A 24,291-nucleotide genomic window follows, 5' to 3' on the forward strand; every position below is an offset into this window, starting at 1 on the left:
CGGCGCCCGGGACCCCCCGCCCCCCCCCAGCGGCGCTCACGAGACCCAGCGCTAGGCGGCCGCCGCCAGTCACGTGAGCGCTCACCCCGCCCTCTCCCGCGCTCCCGTGCCCCCCGCCGTCACGTGACGCGCCGCCGCCAACGGCAGGGCGGGCGGGGCTGAGAGAGGGAAGGAGGAGGAAGGGAGTTGCGGTGAAGCGCCGGCCGCCATCTTGCGTGTGGGCAAACCGCTCTTCCCGGGGGGGCTTTATGGAGGCGGCGGGAGGAGGGCGGCCGCCGCGGAATGGCGCAGGGGGTAGGCGCGGGCCAGGCAGCCCTGAGAGCCGCTCGTCGCCCAGCGAGGCGGAGGCCGCGTGGTGCCCCGCTGTGCCCCCGCTCGGCGGAGGTGCCGGGCGGCGGGTGCACCCCCGCCGTGCCCACAACAGGGAGGCAGGGGCGGACCCGGAGTGTTAGCGGGCGTGCAGGGAGTGGGAGGCGGGCAAAGGCCGGTCCCGGGGCCTCCCTGCCCGGGCACGGGGCAGAGGGCGGCGGTGCGTCTGGGCTGGGCCTCTGCCCCGTCTCTGGGGCTGTGGGCACAGAACAGTCATGGGCGGTTGAGCGTTATCAGCCGCGCGGAGGAAAAACCATTCAGCGTCTCCCATATGGTCTAGCGGTTAGGATTCCTGGTTTTCACCCAGGCGGCCCGGGTTCGACTCCCGGTATGGGAAGTATCGCTTTTTTTTGCCCCACGTGCCGTGGGGACCGTCCCGGCGAGAGCGCGCTCCCGCGGCTGGAGGGGGGGCGCTGGGAAGCCCCGGCCCGGCCGCCCCCTCCTCGGGCCTCTCCGCGCGACGCAGCCGCGGCGGGAGCCCAGGCAGAGGTTCAGGTGCGATTTAGGGCTGAACCCTGGGCTTTTGGAGACCCACAAGGCAGGTTTCAGAAGACTGGCGCTACCCACACCTCTTTTTAGCAACCGTTCTGTCTGCCCCAAGGACTGTATATGTACATTGTGCAAACCACATTCCCCTCGTTTTCCCTAGTCACTCTCCCGACTAGTTAGGATAGCAGTTTTGTGCAATAAATCGGGACCGAGGACCCCAGGAATCTCCTGAAGTTGTTAGGTGTGTTCTGCCATGGCAAACTGTCTCCTGCCTCAGTTTAAGGTGCTCAGGTGAGTCAGACAGCAGAGTACCTAAACAGATACAGTGAGTTTATTGGAATTTTCCTCTAACCCAACCAAGAAAGATGGTTGCTTGTATTTCACAGCATGTTTAAAAGCCCCTGACTGTTGTTCAAAACGGGTAGTGTCCTGCTGCAACTCTAGCAGCAAAAATCTGCTAAGATAATTTGTAAAAACAAGCAAACATATAGTGAGGTTGTAGGATTAGTCATTTATGAAGCGAATTTTCTTGGTGAAGCTAGATTTCTCAGACAACTTTTTATGAATATCTAGATACTCTGATGGGGAGGCAGAAGAATTATATAGCCTACTCACCAAGGAACATTAGGTCCTACAAAAGAAAGAGATGCAAAGCGCTCTGCCTGCAAGCCCAAAGAAGAAGAAAGCAAGAAAGCTCTGAAAGTAGAGTACTAAACTGATCCCTGGTCATTTCCAGGGCTGGAAGGAAACCACGGAAGCCCTGTTAGCAAGTTGGCCTAGAGGCAAAGGTACAGGGTGGGGAACGGTGTGCCTATGAACCAGGCTGTCTCCACAGAAGGGAGGTCATCCGAATTGCCTAGCAAGGGCAGAAGAGTCCTCTGGTCTGCATGGGGCAGAGGGGTCCTCTTGTGTCTCCCCAAAGCTGTGAGACTGAGAGGAACCGGCCGTCACGTGTCATCAGTATATTCCTGAAGTGACTGGTCACAGGGGAGCGTTGAGGAGTGCCGGAAATCTCGGCATCAGCGAGCCTTCCCGCATTAATCCAGAAGATCTGTCTTTCCACAGAAGAGGTGCTTCTGCACTTCAGGTTTGACACAGGCACGTTGCAGCAAAGCAGCGCGTGTGCTGCCACAAACGTGAGGAGACCATTGCAGCGGACACAACGGGCATCTTTGTCAGCTCCTGCTCGTAAGGGAAGCGCAGTGACTGAGCGCCCTGACATGTGCTCAGGAACTGGGAAAGCTGGAAAGGGGGTCCTGGCTTCTTGGCAATGGCAGCCCCAGCCTGGGAGTGTGGCAGATCCAGAACATGGTGTCCTGGGACCTGCCAGCAACCCCATCCACAGAGCCCACCTGCACTCTCAGTAGAGAGATGGCAGGACGGACAGGACCTTCTCCCTCCCACCGCCCTGAAGTGATTGTCTGGACATGTTTCTCTGACAAATTTGTCAAATCCCTAACGACATCTCCCGACCAGCATCTTTCTAGATGCAGTGCCTGCTTCCCAAAGAGCCTCCTCTTGACCTATTCAAAGTGGGGGAGACGCCAGTCCTCTTTCCAAAGTGAAAACACACGCTGCTGGCTCCAGCCCAGCTCAGCCTGAGGTTCCCAGGTCCTGAACTGCTCCTGCCCGGCTGGCTCCTGTGCCGGAGGCYGCAGGAACACCAGCGCACCTGTCTGGGCGGCAGTCCCATTCGTGACCCTTCTCTGGCAGACACTGCCTTTGCGCCCGGTCGGGCTGCCGGCTCCACTTCCTAATGCTTGAATCAAATCCTGGCACAGCAAATCCTCTGCCTCCAGATTTGAAAGGAGCTGGAAAAGAGGAGCTCTTGGGCACGGACCCGATACTTTTCTCGGCCCTTTGGAAGTTTGTTCATGTGTGGCAGAGAGGGTGCAAGAACAAGCCCGGATTTTCCTCGGTTCTTTCCAAGAGTTTGACCCGTGCTTTGCAACAGTGCCAGTAGCGTGGCGAGGGGCCCCGGGGGGAAGAGCTGGCGGTCCCAAACAACCCCCAGTGCCCCACGCTATGGGACACGCCACCCGCCCGGCACAGAGCAGCGCACCGATGCAGAGCACACCCTGAGCCACCGGGGCTGCCGCGTGCCCCTGCACCCTCTCGGCACCCGCGGCCACGCGGGACCCACAGCCACCGAGTCAGCCGGGCCGTGAGAGAGGACGGGCACAACACGTAGCCCTCGGGCAGCACCCAGAGCTGCTGCTGCTGCTGCTGGCCACGGGGCAAAGACGCCGACGCGAGCTCTCCTCCACAGAGAGCCCGGGCTCTCCGCCTTATTTTCCCGATTCACCAGAGCTGAGCCGAGCCCCGCCAACCGGCCCATGGCGGAGCTSCGCGGGGCGGGGCGGGGCTCAAGCAACGGCCCCTCGCGCCCTCCCGTCGGCCATGTTACGCCGCGCGCGGCGCCGGGAGAGGCCGCAGTGCGCAGGCGCGCCGAGCGCCGCCATATATAGGCGCGGTGGAGGGCGGGACCCCCCCCCGAGAAGATGGCGGCGCCGGTGGGGGTGTCTGGGCCTTTCCTCCGCCCGCGGCGGTACCGGCGCTTGGCGCCGCGGCAAAGAGACGCGGGACCCGGCGCCCTCCGTGGCGGAGGTGGCCCCATGGCGGCTGCCCGGGGTGAGCGGGGCTGGGGCCTTCCCGGATGCGCCCAGCCCGCGTCCGGAGGGGGAGGTGACCCGGGGTGGGTGCTCCCCCCGCTCCCGGTGGCTTGGAGCGGGGACGTGAGGGGGGAGGCCGGCGGCCCTACGTCGCCTTTCGGGCCCCCCCTCCTGCTTTCCCGAGCCGTCCTGGCGCGCTCGTGGGGTGATTCCTGTTTGTCGACAGGGTTGGAGGCTGATGGGAAGCCTTGTGCCATCGTGCCCCCGTGGGCTGCTTAATTGCTTCTATCTCGTTTGTTTTTCATCACTAACAGTCTTTGTCCTGTCAAGGCTGTTCAAGTCTCGCTTGTGGTGACACGGCCAGGACCTTGTATGTCCTAAAAAGGCACCAGCGTTGAGCCCCTCATGCCCAACATCAGCCATGGTCTGTGCAGTGGGGACTAAGCTAGATGGCTTCGTGGGCCTGAAGAGGTGAGGGTTAGGCATGGGCAGCCTCCACCTGCACCCCTCCGTAAGGATCCTGGGATCCCCCTCAGCCCCACAGTGTGGGGCTCACTGTGAGGCTCTTGTCTCTCAAGGTCTCCCTGGGCCCCACTCTCCAGGCTCTGGTCTCCAATCTGGGAGAGATTCTTTGTCCTGGGTATTCTAGGGCAGGTGCGTTTACAGGTGCTGCTGTCCCTAAACTAAAAGAAAGCAGCATGTTCCTTTTTTTCCATGTGCCTTTTACTCCTTTTCAGTAATTTCCGTTGTGGTCTGCTAACACCAGCCAAGTTATGGATATGCAACCATAAGAAATGCAATTCTCCTAGCAGTATTCCAAGTCAGGACTGATGGGAAGGAGCCTTTACTTCACACAAAGCTTTAACCTTGTCTCTGTCAGCTTTCTGTTTCCTTAATTATAATTCCTGTATAACTCATTTGGGGTTGTACTAATTGTGTACCTTATCCAAACTGATTTTAAATCTTGTCCAGGCCAATGACTTTAAAGTTGCGATTTTTCAGTCTCACACCTCTTCTGTAGCTCTGGTCAGCAGAATTTCAGGCATGTAAGATAACACTTTTATTCTCTGTAGATAACTGTTCTAATGCTTCTATAACATTACTGCATGTGTGTTGTGAACCTCCTGCAGCACCTTAGAAATACTAAATAGTTTGCTTTCACAGTTGAAAGCAAATCTAAACTCCCTTTTTTCAGTAAGGGGCATAGCAAAGAAACAGCTATCAGCTGCAGTTTTGGACTGCAGTATCATCAAAAGCTCTGGGCAGCACAAGGAAGCTGAGTATTTTTGACCTACAAAAATTCCAGCAGATAAGAATGCAATGTTATGATGATGCATCTTACTTGACAAGCTTGTTTCTAAATGGGGTGTAGAGTAAACACTAAGCACTGCTGTAATTCTAGACTTGAAATGTGCACGAATCAGTACTCTAAAGGCTGAAGTAACAATTTGTTACGAAAATACAAAATCCAAACCCTGAAGGGCACCATAGCCTTGAGTCGAAGGAGACAGACATCCAGTTTTGATGTAAGACCTTGCAAATGGGACAGGAACAAACACAGAATGGACATGCAGCCACCAACACTGGCAAATCCAAAATGCTAGTTTGCAAATCTGTTACGCATCCATATGCGCAGACAATGGTACATCGCACCCCCACTTAAACAGAGCCCTAATGATGGGCCCAGGGAGTGCAGCAGCCACCTCCTGTGATTATCAGGTACTGTGATCCAGCCTGGGGAAGGAGTATAAATTAGTAAGTCACTGCCCAAAGCAGCCTAGAACAAAAGCCAGTTTATTTGGGGCGGGGAGGACATGCATCATGCRTTTCATATAGTTTGGGTTTTTTTAATCTCTGAACAAACTGTTTTCCTTCCTTCCAGAAGAGTTCGGAGTGTGCTATGGACAGAGACTGCGAGGCCATCACGTTCTGCCTCAAGCCCCAAAATAAAGTAGCCGCCTGTGCTGCCTGCTGAGGATTACGGAGAATATGTGAATGTAATACTAAGTGCTGCCCAGGGAACACTTGTAAACCCGGTAAGCTCCTGCTGTTGGTTTTTGATGCTACTTAAGTGATAGCTAAGAGTCAAACAGGCTTATACATATGTGATGGAGTTCTCATTTTGTCTTCAATAATAAGTAGTAAACAATACTGAATGCAGCAGCTAAATGCCTCTTTACTAGGAGGCACTGGAAGATTCAAACCAAATTAACTGTCATGTTACACACTGCTGCATGCACTAGTAATGAAGAACATTCATAGAAAATACTTCAAATCTCCTGCTAGAAAATAAAGAAGGAAATGGAAAAGGAAGAGGATCAAGCTGTAGCCTACATTTCTAAGAATGGTCAACATTATTTACATAAGAATAAGTAAAATTGTAGTTCTGTATAGGCTTGGGACAGATGAGAATAAAAGTCTCAAGTGACAGAACTGTCCACTAACTGACAGAATCACTTTCCCAAAGACTGCTAGTAATGCAGTCTTGCTGGAATCTGCTCTCAAGTCCAAAAATATTCATGCCTTTTGAAATGATTTAAGAGGAGCTATAAAGTCAGAGCTGTCAGGTTTGCAGGTGAAAAAGCAAATTGGCTCCATAGGAATGGTAGGAAAATATATCAGTTAATCAGCCTGGGCTTCTGGGTTGAACAAAACTAAGTTGAACAAAACTTCAAGCTCTGCAACTTGTATTACAACATATCTAGGAACAAAAAGTGTGGATCACATGCAATGAGAGAGGAGTCACATTAACATATTGCTGTACTGGAGGGATTTAGAAGTAAGGACAGAAAAACAGCTGCCATGAGCTTCAGCACTGCACTGGGAGACTTATCACAAAGATGCTAATACTAGCAGAAAATGGTGTTTTCAGGGGTCAGGGGACAGCCAGGTGTAACATGTGTCTCAATCTGGTATCTGTGCATCAGATAGGAAACAACTAAAACAGGTCAAAGAAGAAAGCTCGTGGGGCAATCTAAGTTCTGAGGTGGAAGAATACCTACAGCAACTCCAAAGATCAGTCTCTTAACCATGAGAAGACTTGTTACCCGAGAGAAGGGGTTTGTATTGTTACCTGTTTTCAGAGGCAGGATTGTTGATGCTAGATTTAAATAGCTGCCTGTTAAAAGCCTGCATTAGACAATTTTATATATTGAAACCAGATGCATTTTTTTGAGAATTCCTAAAATCAGAGACCTAGCTTTTTCATCAGCTGAAGTTTTCAGATCTAGGTTTGATATCCTAAAAAAGGAAGAAAAATAAGTTATGGTTTAGGTCAAAAATAGAATCTGTGATCTTTGAGAATGGGCTCTTCTATCTTCAAAATCTATGGAAGATGCATCTCTGAATATTTGAGAATATCAGACGAGGGAGGGAAAGATAGAAAGACAGAAGTTTTAATTTTCTCCAAACAGGCATGTCTACATCAAACTTTCCACCAGTATTTATAGCTCTGCTTTTTTGCACCAGAAGCCTGTAGCCAGCCTGAAGAAGTTACCCAGCTGAAGAAAGGAGTGATGAAAGAGTAGTTCAAAGTGTACCAGAATCAAGATATTTCTTCAAAGAATGCAAATATCAGATCTCAAAACAGTAAAGGTAAGATCTTAAAGGAGGAGGGAGAGGAAGTCAGGGGGGGTTATACCTTAAGAGGCAAAAGATAAGTGTTTCAGCCTATTAGGAGAGAGAAATGCATCGCAGTGCAGGTGTCAAGAATATTTAGAGAGATTCTCTTCCTCTTTCTCTATTCTTGCAATGCCAGTCTTCCTCTTCCTGTCCTGGCATATCTGGAACACTTCTCTATTTACTGTTCTCACGTGCCTCCTTGTGACAGTAAATTAGCATTAAATACTGACAGTGACATTCTGCATTGGCTCAGAAAGGTGTTTCCTTGACTTTTAAATGAAGGAAGAGTCATTCCTGGCAGGAACATATGCATATGCATGTAGGCTCCACATTGTCATTCTTCTGTTTTAGGCTCCATTTGAAGAATGGGATAATGGCACAATTTCTGTAACAGTAAACTAATGATGTCAATAGTCACGTTCTTAGATGATGGGAAAAACCAGAATGCTGCCTCCTGTTACTGCTTCCTGAAGCCCAGACCTGGACACCACACTCCAGCTGTGGCCTCACCAGGGCTGAGCAGAGAGGAAGGATCCACCTCCCTTGACCTGCTGGCAGCACTTCCTAATGCAGCTCCCAATGCTGTTGACTTTCTCTGCTGCAAGGGGGCATTGCTGGCTCATGTTCAGCTTGCCCACCAGGACTCCCAGGTACCTTCCCTGCAAAGCTGCTTTCCAGCCAGTCCGTTCCCAGCTAGTACTGGTACCTGGGGTTATCTCAGTTCACAAACCCGGATGATGCACAATAGCGTGCCCCACATGTGGCCGACAGTGCTAGGAAATCCTTCTCCCTAGGCAAGTAAGTTAAATGATGTAGTTTCCTTCAAAACCAAGAAAAACTGCATTTTTCCCTGCTTTGTGGCAAAATGACCCTTACCTGTTTAATGTTGCAAAGGGAATGACTGACCCAGGAGATTTTAGGACTTCCACTATTGAAGGTTTTTAACAGACATGAGGAATGGTTTTATAGTTTCACTCTTAAGACTGTAAATGATCTCAAGAAGACATCTAGCCCTGTTTCTCCTGAAGCCCTAGAGAAACTCAGTTATGTCTAGCTTTTGTGGTATATTAATTTTACATTCACACAATGATATTTCAATAGCTGCTGTGATAATAACTTTGCATTCTATAACTATATGCCAAGGTACAACTTCAGCACTGGAATTCGGAGATGTTTCTGTTCTTCCTTTCTCTTGTTGAACTCTTAGGTGTTCCAATTACATATGTTTTTAAGCAGAAAAAAATTAAAGGCCTGCTTAGCTGTGAAACTGAGCCCACAGGCAGCCTTCTTCACCTGAACTGATATGTTTTCAAAAGCACTACAGTATGTTTGGCAGCTGGGGGAGAGTCATAATAGATTGTTGTTTATAATCAGTATTACAAGGTGCTGATACTTTCATCTACCCTTTGGGTGGGGGGGAGTAGAATTTTAGGTGCATTCCCCCCTGCCTTCATCTTTCAAATACATTTTCAAAGAAAGAACAAAACTGTTTAAGTCTGAGACTTAAGTGCTATAAAAAATCATATTGCTCTAATAAACTTTTAATTTGATATTTATATAGGGGATAAACTTGTCTCAAGTTTTGGAACTATGTGAGTAAACTTAAAGACTTACCTGTACAATGCCAGCATTAATTCATTGCCATCACCTAATCTGTCTATAAAATGCCTGCTGCTACACACAATGCTATATATTATATACTCATCATTAATGCTAGAAGCTTAGAGTGGCAGAACTGTCATTTGAACAATCCAAAATGCTCTACAGACAAAATTACTCACAGACTGTATAAAAAGAATAACACCACTTAATGAGATAATTTGCAACCACAAAACAAGCAATGATTTTACTTCTTTGGACTTTCATCCTCTTGACTTTAACAAAGTTACAAGTAAATAGCTGAAAGAGACCCATGCTATCTCCTTGACAGACTGCCCTGTTTTTAATAATAGTAAGGGATGTTTGCAAAGAGCATGTCTACCATGTTAAAGCATGAAAACATCAGTAATGATCAGCTTTTGCAGGTTTACAGGGAACAAGCTAAGCAGTCTTGTTCAGTTTCTAAGGTATCTGGACTTGCCTAGCAGTGATCACAGCCTAAACACTAATAGCTTGATCACCTATATATCACTTTGCTAGCTTGATTACTACAGATATTATCAATGAGAGCAAATAACCTTTTATAAAAAAGGCAAATACTTTCTTTGGAAAGTTTCCAGCAACTCTACAGCATTGTCACTAGTTTTAATCAGTAAACACTTTCTTCAAACCAAGCTGCAAAAACTTTAGCAAGACAAAACAATTGGCCTTCAAGGGAGAACTTTGTTCCCCAGGGCTTAAAGAAAAACTGTTGTCTGATTAAAACTTGTATTAAATCCTCAAGCAAATAAAAAGACCCTTTCTTCCAAGGGGTCTGACTATTTTATCTCCTTCAGTGCAGGTTTTTCTTAGCAGCATGGTCCATTCAGTAAACAAAATAGTAGAAAAACAATTTTAATCTGTTTTAAATACCACCTTATATTAAGAGAAAGACATCAAAATGATGCATTACAGGATTTAGTCTTCACTGGACACGCTACCCCTTGCTTTAAAACATCAGTAACATACATTTTTTGCAGTAGTGCTCAAGCAATGAACATATACTTGAGATCAAGTGTGACTGTTCATGGAAAACCATGAGTATGTTGCTAAGTAACAAATTTAAACAAGCAGTTATTCACTGATCCTTTGGCTCTCAGTACTTCCACTGGATGCAGTCAAAGATGTCTTCACATTCTCCTGGTAGGGCTCCCCCGCAACTCCTGCAAGCACATTAGAGATGAGATTTAAAAGGTGGAAATTTGGTACCGCTCTGAACTGCCAGCTGCATTGCGAGATTAATACAACCTCTTGTAAGCAAGCAGATTCGCGCAGGAACTACTGGCCTTTTCACATAGTCTCAAAGGTATTTAGGTATTAATGCCTATTCATGCCGAAGGAAATAAGGCATCTAATTACCTTTGAGGCTCTATGCTTATGCAATTTGAGAACAAGAGAAAAAGGTAGCCAGTCCTTCCCCCCTGCCCCCCTCAAAAAAAAACAGCTCAAGGACATCGATAATCTTGCTAAAAGARTAGGAAGACAAGTGTGTGCTATGCATAGCACTCAAAGATTCAGTTTTTAGGTCAATAATAAAACTCTCTCAAGTAGATTAGCTGGGTGAGGTAACTTTTTTTGTACTGCAGTGAAAAATTCAGTAAACTACAGTATTACCAAAAGCCTTTCAGCGCAATGAGGAAGCAATTTAAGATCACACAGCCTGTAACTAGAAAAAATATTCTGCACAGAGGCCTGAACTGACCAGTGGTGCCTAGGGACAGCCTGGATGCTTGCTGCTTGCRAAGCCTCTTTTCAGAGCATGAGTTCTTATTTCTTTTGAAATATATCACTGCATATGAAATACAGTATACCACGGTGATCTTTGGGAGGTGAGCCTGGAATAAGAGAGAAAGAAAAATATAAATTGAAGCCACTCAGAATTCAGCAGTTCAGACATTTTTCTAGATTTATTGCTTATTTAAGTGCACATGTTCTGGGATGCTGGACACTATTTTCCCTGAAACCTGATACAAGAATGAATTGCTTATTAAAGAAAAGTACAGCACAACTGCCCTGGCCTGTAAAGTATTGGTGTTCAATCACTGCATGGCTATGGTGCTAGCATACCTGCTAAGAACAACTGTCAAAGCAGGTCATAATTCTGAAACTAGATATAAAGGAGCCTGTTTTGCAGTCATGAGTTGAAAAACAGCATTCTCGCTCATAACGTGTTATAGAGATTGGCAGCTGTGACCGCAAGGCAAGCAAGAGAGGGTCAGGTACCGGCAGAGAGACATGCTCAAGGTTCATAAGGGGTTAAAGAGGATAGATTTAAGAAAGGACTTACACTACAGACTGCACGGGGAACTGCATGGAAGGGTTGCTGATGGGAGGCTGCTGGAGGTACGGATCAGACGCGCAGGCTGGATGCACGGACAGGACTTCCCCCGTTGTTCGTAAGGGCCCCTCAAATCTATTAGAACTGTTTTCTTATCTCAGTTGCACTAACCTTGAGTAGCTACTGCCCAGGAAGCAGCTAGATGTCGACAAAACGGAATATGCGTGTCTGGCCCTGATGGGAATTTGGTCGGTGTGTAGTTTTACACGCTGGGCCTGCTACCACRTACTCTGCCAGTCACCGACTCCTCACCGGGTGTTCCCACTACAGCAGCTGTGCCCAAAGAAATGAAATACCTATCAAATGCTCTGTTTTGACCATGGAAATAGACACGTGAATGCACAATTTTAAGCAAATGCCTGTGACATACCAGAGATCTAGTATATCTTTTAGGTTTGCTGGGTACAGTTGTATGTGGATAGGCTGTTCCATCTTCTTTATATGGCTGCTAACAGATACCCTACGAGGAAGCAAAGAAGGCAAGACATTCAAAATAAAATTAAACAGATTTGAGATAGTCTCATAGGGTTAGACTGATCTCCATCACTACCACTTTTTGAAATGCGTATTTCTAAATGTAGTTCTGTGAGCACATGTGTTCTTGAGAGGCTAATAATAGATGGTGCTTGTTAAATAGGAGAGAAATACTAATACAGAGCTTAGAAATCTCAAAAGGGATTTATGGCACATACACATTATGATAAACCAAAAAGGAAAACCAAAATACTTTGAAAAAAATCCTTACAGATTTCAGCAACACCATGCTAATATAGCTTATTTGCATCGTAATTCTGCCGCTTGGACTGAGCGCAAGGCTGCATTTAGCCAGTTACTGAAACCCATATTCATTAAGGTCAATATATGTCTGGCTTTGGGGCTCATCACCCATCATACTGGAGGGCAAAGATAAATCCCTGCTGAACTGATTAAATATTTTAGAAAAACATCTGGATGTCATATAGTACTGTTCATCACTATTTTATGCTGTTTTGAGGACTGCAGTTCAACTTAGTGTATAACTACATCTTAAACTGGTAGGTATTCAAGCAGGAAGGACCACAGGACTTCCCAGCTTCTGTTTCTCTACCTTAATTATCATCAGGCTGCTAACAATGCACAAACATAAGCAGATCACAGCAGCTTAAGGAAGATGCCAATAAAGCTTTTCCTTTTTTACTTCTATCAGCTTGAGCTTTTTCTTGACAACTCTTCTGACACTTTTCATATCAAACCGTTTTGTAATCTCTATGTAATCCACTTTTAAAATTTGTTTTATGTCTAGTCTGTAATCACCTAAAATGATACTGCAGTAAGTGGGGGAAGAAATGAACCATAATGAATCATTAGATGTGTTTACACAGTAGACAGCCTTGGAGATATGTCCTCCAGCTTCACGCTGAGATGATTGCCCCTTCTATTTTTAGCTTTATTTTGAAAGCTTGACACTGCGTATGCTTGTCAAGTTATGCAGTCTTTCTCCACACCGAGACTTGCTCCTCTCAGATTCTCAGCTGCCATTGCATTTCTGTTTTCTGCAACATTCCTTTCTTAATCTTTGAAGACGAGAACTACTACAGAACCATTTCTTAAACCTGACAGGATTACACAGAGCAAATGGTCAAACTGTTAATCAGCTTGTAGAACTCTGAATGCAAACTGGGATGCCGAGTGTCTCTGCTCGAGCTCACAGATGCATATTTAACTTTAAATCAATACAATATGCACACTCAAACTGACAGGCAGGAACGAGAGGAGTTATTTCTGTATGAACTCTAATGTTGCAACTGTCCTGAGAAATTCGGTGGGTCAAAATAGGATGTGCCAAAAAAACAGACATTTGCATCTTTTCAAAGATAAAACTAGTACAAATGRCAAAGATTTCGGGGAAGGTAATCTAAGAGTACTACTGGTGACAGGAGTGACATTAACAGAAAAGTATGCGCTGACGGAAGTCCAGGAATGGAAATGTCTTCACCTAATAGCGGTAAGATACACATACCGCTGCTTCACCTCCAGCCCAGATTACAACTTAAGGCAGTTCTTTTTAGTTTGTCCAGCTAAGCCAGCGAGGCTTTTCCAGTGAACTTCACTTTTTTCAGGATTATCGCAGTCCCTTAGGTTAGACCCCCTCCAACTCCTACACATTAAAAGCAATTTTGAACACTGGTGCTCCTGTTTTCACCAAGGCCGCTTAACCAGGATACCTGCACCTGATCAGAAAACTCTTAAGTGAAGCAAGACAACGTACAATCCACATTTACAAAAATTGTACTGCGCAAGGGACCTAACAAAATGCCACACCTACACTTCCTATAATTCACTGCGCTCACTAGATGCCTCCCACATTCCATATTACATCCTGAATATACCAATGTATCCTCTAACACTCACCCTGCAACAAAATCCTCAGGAAAGGGAACAAAAGTACATTAAGCATTAGACAAAACAAGGTAAAGATGCACCTGAAATCAGAGATGTTTTTTTGAGATGTTTAGGACAGAAAAACAAGGGGGGGGTAACAGTGCAGCTGAGGAAATCTGGTAGTGCCAAGCTTATGGGGAAACATTAGGTAAAACAGAGATATTTTCAGCATGAATGTGATTTCAGTGGGATCCAACTACAAAACATGCAGGAACAACTACAAAAATACCTRTAGATTTGCTAATACTGAAATCTTTACAAGAGAGATTTACTAAGCACTAACTGCCAGAAAGTTATTAAAACTCCCCACAACTCAGTCTAAACACCACATTTTGTACRTGTCCTAGCTTCTGTCATGAGATGTAATCTTCCCACATCCCTAACCTCCAAAAAATACCTCTTACCATGAATTTGGTTTCACCATTAGACTGCATATCTGTGCCAAAGCAGACTTTTTCCAGTTCTTCCACAACTTGATGCAAAGGTTTTGACTATGAAAAGTGACAAAAAATTACAAATAACAAGAAAATCTTGTTTACTAAACAATGACCTGCATAAGTACTATACATTACTCTCTATATTTTTCTACATGAAATTTGACTGAGGGAAAAGATTACAGCAATACTGAGAAAAGCTGACAAATTTACAACTGTGAAACAGAAGATTTTCCACTGAAATCTATGTCATTAGATTGCTGTCATTAGAAATAAGAAAACTTGTTTCTTAGTCTGAGTTGTGAACTTTCAAAGTAATTAATCTATAGCAGTGACACAAAAAGTGCAAGATTTTATTAGGATTTCCTGAGTTAGCCCAGAAAGATTACAAACTACAGGAGAGTACTTGCCTCTCCTCCAACAGGTTGTGGCTACATAAAGAGATACTTAGTTTGCCTTTAATCGCTGTTTTATTTAGCTACTTGTTTCAATTAGAGGTTGTAAAAGTAGACAAAATTGCAGGGCAGGGAGTGGGGAAGAGGGAATGATAAGAGTTAACATACTAAATATTTCTGCAAGACGAACAATAGATAAAATACATAGACACGAGAAGTGCCTGTAACTCTTCAAAATAAGCATGTGGATCAAAGAGAATAGGTTACCACTACAGTAACAAAACCAGATGTAAGAAACCGCAATTCGAGTCTGAGATTGTGCATCTCCTGCTRAATTTAAACAAACGCACCCTTCTGGTGCTAAGGCATGGTAGTCACCCATAACAACACAAAGACACATACCCATTTGGATGATTCAGATGTGAAACTCGGGCGGGTTAGGAGAACATCCATATCCCTGTTTGACTCCGYGTCTAGGAAAGCAAGAAGCAAAGAAAAATCCCTCTGGGTGAACACTGCTGTCCATTCTAATGAGAGCAGCTAACATTTAAGCATTGTGTCTGAACCCCGGTACACATCACAGACAGAAGCTACACTAACACTGAGGGRCATTCATCTCCCCTACTCTTATAAACGTGTTATTCTAATAGAAAACAGTCAGCGATTATCCAAGACATTTGTGAAAAACTGATCTTCAAGTAAGAACACTGCTCTTCTATCAGACCAAAAAGATTTAGCATCACTCTGCATCTCAGAAAACACCCAAGAACTTCCTCCTGTACTTTACAATAATGAAGTATAGATGCTCTTAAGATAAAACAAAGTGAACAGTTCATTCTGCTCTTTATGGACAAGAAAAAAAGAGCAACTATTTTTGTGCGTGTTTAATGACTGAACCAGCCAGCTGACTTAATACTAGAACAGTGGACAGGGTTCCAACATAAACTGACTCTCAAAAGGAACAACATATATTAAAACTAAGAGTCACACTAGCAATATTTAGGTCTTATATCAGTAAATTCATCATCTTATTAGCCTGAAATAAACGTGACAATGTCACAGAGCCCCAGTCTCATCTATAACTGCCACAGACTGTGGCATTATAGTTTGTGTCCATTTTCTTTACCTCTTTACCAGCACAATTTCCTATGGAAAGAAGGAAGATGGGTCATTCGAGAGGTCAGTCATTCATTTGCACTCAGTGCCTTTTGTCCTTGATGAAGATGTGCATTTGCAGATGTGTGCAAATGTTCTTCTGTGCGTTTGCAGCATTTCTTCCCTTGGGATTCTTTTCTCAGAATATCTGCACGTATAAAAATAAAATTGGCTGAAACAGTGGTAATAGCAGCATCTCAAAATTTTAGTCAGTTAAAGGCAAATCAGAAGAAACGGTACAATTTATATTACTGTCACTTCACAAATAAAATTCCCGTTTCTCACCATAAGCAGCTTAGAAAACAACATCTCACAAAGCAACACGAGCTCACAATTGTAAATTGGACAGCTCTTCGAAGATGGCCTCACTGCGTATTCTTTTCCCTATATCTGAAAAGCTGCTACGTGGTGGGAATAACATTACCATACAACCAACTGATTTATATTTACACAGCCCTCCAAAACCACAAAAGTTACTTGACGAAACTCAGTCCGTCAGCAATAAGGAGGAAAGGGTCCCTCGCCCACRATCAGTGACCTACATTGCCAAAAGCCAAACGGAGCTTGTGAGCCAGCCAAATAGAGCTCCCAAAATGTCTACCCAGATAGCTGCAGAAAACATGGACCACCAGCACGCTTTGCCAACTTGTGTAATTTTCCAGGGGACAAAAATATCATCCATCTTCTCAACTRTCTTAGCACCTGCTCCACCCTAAATATCAGAAGGGGTGAAAAAAAACACAAGTTAACTTCAGGATCAGTTATAGATCTTATACCCAGAAAAACCCAATACAGAGCTCAGAGCCCAGCAAGGACTAAGAGGCCTTTGAAACCGCGACCAAGCACCGGCAGGAAGGGAGCGCCGCTGTTCCCGGGTGCGAGGCGGGCAGCGTGAGCCCCGGGCGCCGTTAAAAGCTCCCTCAAGTCACCTGGCTGCAACGGGCTTCGGCTCCTGCTGCGAGTCCCGGGCCGAGCGAGCCGGGCGGCACCGCAGCGAAGGGCAAACCGCCGGGCCGGCGCCCYGGTTCCAGCCGGGAGCGCTCCACCACCGGCGCCGCCGCTCCCTCACCCCGCAGCCAGAGGCCTCCGCCCCGCTGCTGCTACCGGGCAACGGCCGCCGCGAGCCGGAAACCGCCGCGCGCCGCTTCCGGCGGCGACGTCACCCAGCCTCGCCGGCTGCAGGGCGCATGCGCAAGGCGCCGCGCTGAGCTCGCCCRCCCGCCGACACGGCAGCCGCTGCTGCCCCCGTGCGCGCAGCGCGCGGCACTGCAGCCGACCGGCGCGCATGCGCGCTGCCCCGCGGGGGGCGCCCGGCGGGGCGGGGGCGGTGGGGAGGCCGTTGCCTCAGGCGGCGGAGCAGCCTGGCAGCAGGCTGGAAACAGGGAGGCTAGTTAGGTGCTGTGGCTCCTCTGGGTAGTTCAGGCTTGAGAGGACTGAACGGGGGCGAACGGGGCCTAGGGCCGTTTGGGGGGGACCTACCCGCCCCCCGTCCCAGCCCCGGCCGCACCGCGGCCCCGCTCGCCCCCGCCTGCCCCGCGCCCTCGGCCCCGTGCCCGCGGGCCGGCTGCCTCCCCTCAGCTCCGGCCTGTCCTGTTTCTCCCGCTAAGGACAGACATCCCTCTTATCGTTCCCTATCGTGATTAACAGCTCACCGACATACAAGGCAGCATCTCTATATGTAACACAGAAAAGACTTATAGAGATGCCACGTTGTGCACTTACAAAAGATAATATTTTTTTGAGAGCTCCGAGAAGCCCAGGTAGATGACTTAAGTCTATAAAAGCTTTCCACGGCACACTGTGCTTGGACAGACTGCATCCCCCTAGGCGTAGCTTTTCAAAGCTGGACCAGGAGGGCTGCGCCTGCATGCATCCTTGCTCGAGGAAGAGCAGAAAATTACACGCAGCGGAAGCCAGAGGTCCCTCGATTGTGGGCACCGCAAAGCACTGCACGCATACGATATCTATACTCACGCATCAAGTTGATGACAAAGAGATTTTTGTTACCGAGGAGATGACTAGTGAAYTGTAAACATGCACGACTACAGTGTTCCTGTCTGGGGAAAACAGCAGAAGATATCAATCATTGCAAGGAAGTCGTCTGATCCGAGAACCATCTTTTCAAGTCTGGAAAAAGCATAGGCGGTATGCAGTGGTCTTCACAAAAAGGAACACGCTTTGAAGTTGAAAACCTTGCTCTACAAAAAGGAGCTTGCTGTGCTGCACATCCAGTCAGAACGGGGCTCAGGTGCAAAATGGCACATAGCAGAAGTGGCCTTTAGTGATTTTTAATGGAAGCCATCTTTCAGCAACACATCTGGTGTTTTAGGACTGTTTTGTCCAATTATTGTGCTACGAGTGTTGTAGGCTCTGGTATTACTGTGTACTATCATGCTAGTGTATGCGCAACTCCAACTGTCTGCTACAGCAAAGCTATTTTTGTAACTCGATACTGGARTAAGTAGTAACTTGTGGGAGCAAAATCCAGAATATAACAACCACATAAAGCATCAGTTGTGAAGGACCTTTGCCCTGAAAGTACAAACAATACTTGAACCTGCTTACTTACAGGAAGCCTCTGGAAAGATGTACAGCCTATTATTAATACTGGAAACGGAAACTGTTTGAAGGGACCAGAGTAGCAGAAGAGAAGGGAGTTCCAAGAAGAGGAATACTGGTGATCTATTATCCTGATCACTATTAAAAGCAGTATTAATAGTAAAGCCATCCTTACAGGAGAAACAGGGTTTCTCCTGTTTGGARATGGAGGCAGCTGTAAATTGGATCCATTTGATTTTATTACTTCAGTTGGTTTACATTTTTGTCTTCTCTTGAACTTCACCYGTGGCAATTAATCTAAAGCAGAAGTATCAGCTGTTACCCTTTTCACACATGCATATACAAAACAAAACAGAAACAAGCAAAGCAAAGCAAAGCTAGATACAGTTAACAATACCCACGTGGYTGGAAGGGATTACTTATTCCTCTGAGCTAGCCTAGGGAGACAGAAATAACAAATGATTGTTATCAATAGTTATCTGAGTTACCCAAGCTGGAACACCTCCTTCTGGAGGAGTTCCTGGTGATATTTCTGCTCCCTTATTTTATCCAATTCAGTAGATATTATTCATAAAAATCTGTTCACCAGTCTTCCTTTGTTATCTGTCATCGTTTGTTATTATTGATTCCATCTCTACAGCAAACAGATAAATTGTGCATTTTAATTTCGATGAGCCACCATTAAAYTTAGGCATTGATTTTTACAACCTTCTTTTGCTTTTTTCTTTCTTTGTTTGTCTTCCTTAAAGGAAAGGTCTTAGTACACCACTGGCCATCACGCATTGGAGGTAAACTTTTTGGARACAGCAAATCCAGGGGTTAAGCTTTGGTTATTAGATAGGTAGGAGCATCCCCTAATACGTAGCTATATCGTCTTCCGTCAGCATTAGTTTTATTCCAGGTCATTCCTGTTATTGCTTACAATAATTCTAATGGGAAGAAAGGGAAGTCTTTGTGTGATTCACTACTATACGTTTTTCAGCATTTGGTAAACATCCAGCGTGCAGCTCTAGCTTCTCACGAGCACTGGCACGAGGCACTGCAAATCAGCGYTTTGGGGCTGATCATTTCGTTCATTCAGCCCGCCCCCAATCATCAAAACATGCCTCATGCAAGGCAGAGCAGCTTGAGAGCCAGAGCGTCAGAACCTGCCCAGCTGCTGGATACGTTCCTTTGGAAACGATTCGTCTGAATCAGTCTCCGCGGAGCAGAAAAGCAGTGCCGAGCTCTACCCCTCCTCTGTGCTGCCAGGCCGAGTTATCAGACTCTCTCCGCGTGAACTGCTGGAGAGGACCCGATCCTTTAGTTGTGACCTAGTGATGGCTGTCAGGGATCTGGTATTACGGACTCCAGACTAGCACGTGAGGCAAGCGGTGTAAAAGTAAGGATGCTGAAAACATACAGGACATAAAGTAGTACGTCCTATTAGAAGCTGCAGGGACACCGTGCTTGACATCCTTGGGGGTGTGGGGACAAACCCTCAACGAGGGCTCGCTGGCGTCAGTTACGTGAGTTCACAGACGAAGTAGGTCAAATATGTTCTTGTGCCCTCACGTTTATTCCTTAAAAAATATGGACTTGGTTATCAGGGGTTCATGTGCCACTTCCTTGGCTGAGGAAAAAAGATGATTAGATAAATCCATAATGTTATATTTCCTGGAAAAGGCAATTTCTCATTCCTGTAAGTGCTGTTACTGTACTGTGGTAACCCCTGCAAATTCCACCATAAATACTGATCGAATGTCTATAAAATATTCTCTAACATGCTTCGTTATGTTACCATGCATCCTCTAAAACAGCGGGTCTTCAGGCCACGGTTGCAGCATCACAGTACCAGTGAACGAAGACAGCTCTGTCCAAGCAAGCTTTCAATCTCAAAGCCCCTTCAGTGTTTCCTCTCCCATCAAAAAATACAAATAGGATTCATTGCATAAGTCAGGATTACTCTTAAAAGAGGGCAGTCGGGGCATTTGCATCTTGACAAGTCTGGGAGAAATCAGAAACTAATAAACTCGAGGGGAATTTTGCCACTGGCTTCCCCCCCACACACACATTCCAGTTGTTCTCCTGAAGGAATGGTAGCGGGTAAGCAATGGTTTCCGTAGGCACGTACATTGCTGTAGTTCAGTGCCAATGCTCAGCAGCTGTCACTCCTTCCTTTATGCGCTTGCATTTGGAACCAAAAGGGGCAATCTAACCTGTAGGAAGAAAAAGCTGCCCCAGCTTTTGGATTTATTTGCCTTGACACGCGTGTCCATGGACTCTGCAGAAAGCAATCCAAGCACTTCTGGGCTCTTGCTCGTTACAGCAAGTATGAAAAGGAAGAAGGAGAAGAAAAAGAAAAAAACCTGTCAGGCAGAAGAAATATTTGACTCGGCCCAGTATCAGCTTTCTGGCAGGAGCGCCTGGGATTAATGGCTGTTGGCAGGCTGTAAGGCTGAAGCGAGTGCTTCAGGAAGATGGAGAGCTCCAGCAGGCTCACAGACATAATTCACACCAGATGCCTTTGCTTTGGGTTCTCTTTCTCTCCCCTGGTGTGATAACGATCCTGATTTATTAGCGAAGATACACCAGCACCCTCTTCCCAAGCGGTGCGCTGTCTTTACAGCCTGCCTGGATTCTTAGTAAAACCTTTTATGCCTCCTTGTCTATGGGCCCTTTGGTGCAGCACAGATCCCGCTTCAGAAAGAGCAACAGGATGAGGCAGAGGAGAAGCTGTTGCCTAGAGATCAGCCCATGACGTTGATACCCCGGCCATGCTGTTTGCCAGGCATTTGTACCCAAACCCATGTAATTTCTGTGTGGATTATTTGGTCGTAAACAAGTTTCTAGGGAGACAGTATTAAAACAGGCAGGAAAGATTAGCACGGTAGGTGTTCCTCCTCAGACAGTGGCAGCRTAGATGATTCAGGCTGCAATCTGCATACTTTAAGGTGCAGCCATTTGCAAACCCCAGGCTCATCGTAACGGTGGGAAATATTTTCCAGAACCAGATTTGGATATTAAGCACTGACTTTTCTAACACTGTATTATTTCTTCTTCCGTATCTTGATGAAACCCAGACAGTCATGGTGCGCTGTCTKGGACCGAAGAAAGTCGAACGACGTTCGGGACCAGTGACAAATCGTGCTGGCCGGCTAGCTCAGCTTTCAGAGTGCAGGAATACACACACAAACAGCACCCAGCTTCCAGATCTCAGTATTTGCATCCAGCACTTCACACATACAGGATGAGCCTGTAACATAAATAACACTACCCAGCTCCCACGCATTTATGTAATCTCTGCCTCCACACAAACACATGCTTAGCCAGACTCCAGAGGAAAGCCCCAGTTGCTCAGCACTTGCATCCTTCTATCTGTTCCATCAGCCAAATCAAATCCTGACACAAAAGAACACTAGTCAAATCACGTGAACTCGCTCCCTCTTGTTTGGTGCAAAGCTGACCGTGTTTGCGGTCTTGGCAGGATGCTTGAGACCCCTTTAGTCTGTCTAATGTCACGAGCCGCAGCCCAGCAAACAAGATTTCAGCCGCTTAAATGTACCAAAGGAGAAAGGCTAGATGCACAGCAGCTCTCGGAACGAGTCACCCCAGTGTCATTCTCCTCACCCACACCGTTGTCAAGAAAAGTTCCCTGTCCCACGCAGGGTGAAAAGGGGGAAGGAGGGAACGAATCTCTTCTACCCAGCATGGAGAGAGGCACCAGCCAAGATCTGCATGAGAAACAGAGCCAGCTCCTTGCTGCRAGTAGTAAGGGATACTTAAGGTAATCTGAGAGGACCATGCACATGCCTAGGGACAGGCACTGACCGCTCTGGGCTTGCATCTGTCCATTCCATCGGTCACATCCAGGTCTATATCCACATACCCTGTTCTTAATGGTGGGAGGACCCGGAGCCAAATTTAGGCTGGCGGAGAATTGCAGGAGGAAAATAGATGCCAGTTGTCACCCTGACTAAAGGGATGGAAAGCCTGAGAACATCCGAACCCCAAAGCAACCCAATCTCCACTTCCCAGCGCCTGCTGAAATTCCTTCCCAGCCATGAATGACTAGGGATTTATTGATGCCACCGAGGAAGATTTTGGTTTCAGGTAAATTTAAGAGTCTTAAATTGCCTCACACCCAAACTAGTTAGGGTCTAAACATGCACTAGAGTGCTTTCCAGTCTGGCCCCAAAACTTCTGGCACTGAGTTGACCCTGTGGTAGCTGACACATTAAGAATCTGTCTGGATGGAAAGTAAACAGATATATAATGAAGATTCCTAGCTCCAAATGTCTATCTAAAGACTCCATCCTCCTGTCCCTGTTCTAGAGCTGCCTTCGTTTTTTTTTCTTATTTTTGTACTTTCTCCTCCACCACCCATTTCTCCCTGTCTAACCGTTCCCCGTGTATAACAGCAAGAAATTTTCTCTGTTGTCAATGTCCTTTCTTTTTTTCCCCACGTGCTAAACCTTCATTATTTCATATTTCTTCTCTGCTAATGCACTTGTCCCCAGCCCCCCAGCTCTGACTGCTATTCAGATCACGCAGGCGCTAACACACACCCGTCCCAGTTCACAGCTCCCCTCGCTGTTGCGCTCCGGGCGCTGGCTGCGACTGCAGGGTGCAGCTCCAACCCTGCTGCCCCTGCCCCAGCGGGCCGACATCGCAGTCCTGCGTCGACTGTGTCACTGAGACATACCCTATATCCCAGGTTAAGCGAGACGCAGAGCTGAAGTGGTCTCGCCGCAGGGCCAGTTTAGGTGTCCACACGGTCTTTGAGGGGCAGGAAGCGTGGTGGAGCTCTTGAGCTGGCCGAAGTGGAAGCAAGAGGTGCCCAGAGGGAATCTGAGGGGACGGCAGGGAGCGGAAGGAGGCGAGGGAAGAAGAGGGTAATGAGATGGTGGGAGCTGAGAAGCTGAACCCAGTGAAAGGCAGAACATTCCCCCTTCTCTCGGACTCAGCTACGAAAAGATGGGGAGTCATTACACTACCCCAGGCACAAATTCTTTCTCCAACAGCAAGACACCTACTTCAGAGGGATACCATCACTGAGACTAGTCTGATAAGACAACCGGTGCCTATCTTAGGTAGGGTCTAAGATATATTTTAAGACAAATTGCAAGAAACACACAGCTGTTCATTCGCAATTTGTTATTTTTAACAGGTAGGAGAAAAATAAGCGATCATCTGTTTAAGAGAAGAAAAACTGGTAATAAATTGTCCAGTTAAAACAAATTACCTGGATCTCCTCTCCCAAACTGGTAGCCAACCAATGTTAAGTCTCCTATCTGCCCATGCTTGGCTTGTTATTTAATTAAGACAGAGGTAGGAATGACAATCTAATTACGCTGAAACATGAATCTGGGCTTAGAATAGCACACCCCATATATATGGACCCAGGAGGTATCAAGGGAAAAAAAGAGTTTCCAAGATGGAAAGAAACAGCTGCTTTCACTTATTAAGAGCTTTTAAAATAAGGGCCCTCTTGAAACTGGTTGAACAGAGTGGTAGAGATGTATTCCTTGTCATGAAAGTCTGGGTATATCTCAGGCAGTTTGACAGTGTTATATGCAAACCACCTCAACTAACCACAAGCCAAGGAGAGAATCAGCTGTTTGACCTGCTTAAGTCCAGCTGCCTGCCTAACTCACGGTCTTCTTCCTAGCAGACGGAGAGGAAGAAACAATTCCACCACCATTATAGATTAATGACTCAAAACCAGTAAGGACTTAAACACTGGGTGTAGCTAAGGTAACGTTCCCTCCTTATGGAAAGGGGAGCACACTTGCAGCAACCAGCCTTGGGCAGCGGTCCTACTGCCCAAGTGCTATCTCACCACCAAAGGTTTCTTTATCTGCCTTGAGGGGCTTCTTTATATCCCCCTGCTTCTCTATGTGCCAGAAGCTACCTGTTGGCCACCTCACCATCGTAAATCTGCTGCTGACATCCTGCCCCGTCCCTCTTATCCCTCTCCTCAATTTGAGTACAGCACAAGTTTTACTCTAAAAAGAGCTACTTTAGAGGAGTACTGGTGCTGCCAAGAACTGCAAAGAATAAACACGACCTGTATACTTCAGGACTGAACTGAGAGGAAGGCAGATTTGTATTTTAATGGAAAGATACCTAGGGAGGCTGAGGATATTGGAAGTCATGTTAAAAAAAAAAAATCAAAGCCTTTTCTGTCAACTCTTACAAAGCTTTAGGAGAACCAGATATTTCCTCGGGTAATAGAAAATGAACAGGTATTTCTTACAGCAGTACTCACCTGTCAGTAT

The 24,291-nt window shown here is 46.5% G+C and overlaps 1 protein-coding gene, 2 long non-coding RNA genes and 1 other non-coding gene across 8 annotated transcripts in view; 2 read left to right on the top strand and 2 right to left on the bottom strand.

The window, feature by feature from the left end:
* Window positions 1-66, bottom strand: part of LOC112975776 (ras-related GTP-binding protein A) — a 16,081-nt gene extending 16,015 nt beyond the window's left edge. Inside the window, exon 1 of the mRNA XM_026086289.1 lies at window positions 41-66. The gene's annotated coding sequence lies outside the window, so the exon portion shown is untranslated. The remainder of the gene's footprint in view (window positions 1-40) is intronic.
* A 568-nt stretch (window positions 67-634) lies between these two features.
* Window positions 635-706, top strand: TRNAE-UUC. Its single transcript has one exon. It is a non-coding gene; the product is annotated as a tRNA-Glu (tRNA).
* Window positions 707-3,345: 2,639 nt separating this feature from the next.
* LOC112975774 lies at window positions 3,346-12,249 on the top strand. 2 transcript variants are annotated; one of them, XR_003256755.1, is made up of 4 exons: window positions 3,346-3,489; window positions 5,353-5,506; window positions 6,939-7,064; window positions 7,443-12,249. It is a non-coding gene; the product is annotated as an uncharacterized LOC112975774 (long non-coding RNA). The 2 variants fall into 2 exon arrangements; XR_003256754.1 differs by having other exon boundaries at window positions 6,939-12,249.
* LOC112975773 lies at window positions 9,569-16,600 on the bottom strand. Of its 4 annotated transcripts, none has more exons than XR_003256752.1 (9): window positions 16,402-16,600; window positions 16,015-16,184; window positions 15,444-15,620; window positions 14,720-14,790; window positions 13,893-13,979; window positions 13,067-13,277; window positions 11,438-11,527; window positions 10,432-11,340; window positions 9,569-9,892 (listed from the first exon to the last, which is right to left on the bottom strand). It is a non-coding gene; the product is annotated as an uncharacterized LOC112975773 (long non-coding RNA). The 4 variants fall into 4 exon arrangements; XR_003256751.1 differs by lacking the exon at window positions 13,067-13,277 and having other exon boundaries at window positions 10,432-10,564; window positions 11,017-11,340; window positions 16,402-16,594; XR_003256753.1 differs by lacking the exon at window positions 13,067-13,277 and having other exon boundaries at window positions 10,432-10,564; window positions 11,179-11,340; window positions 16,402-16,593.
* Between the last annotated feature and the right edge of the window lie 7,691 nt (window positions 16,601-24,291).

The sequence above is a fragment of the Apteryx rowi genome, unplaced genomic scaffold, assembly GCF_003343035.1.
Source record: "Apteryx rowi isolate R43461 unplaced genomic scaffold, aptRow1 scaffold_69, whole genome shotgun sequence".
Lineage (NCBI taxonomy): Eukaryota > Metazoa > Chordata > Aves > Apterygiformes > Apterygidae > Apteryx > Apteryx rowi.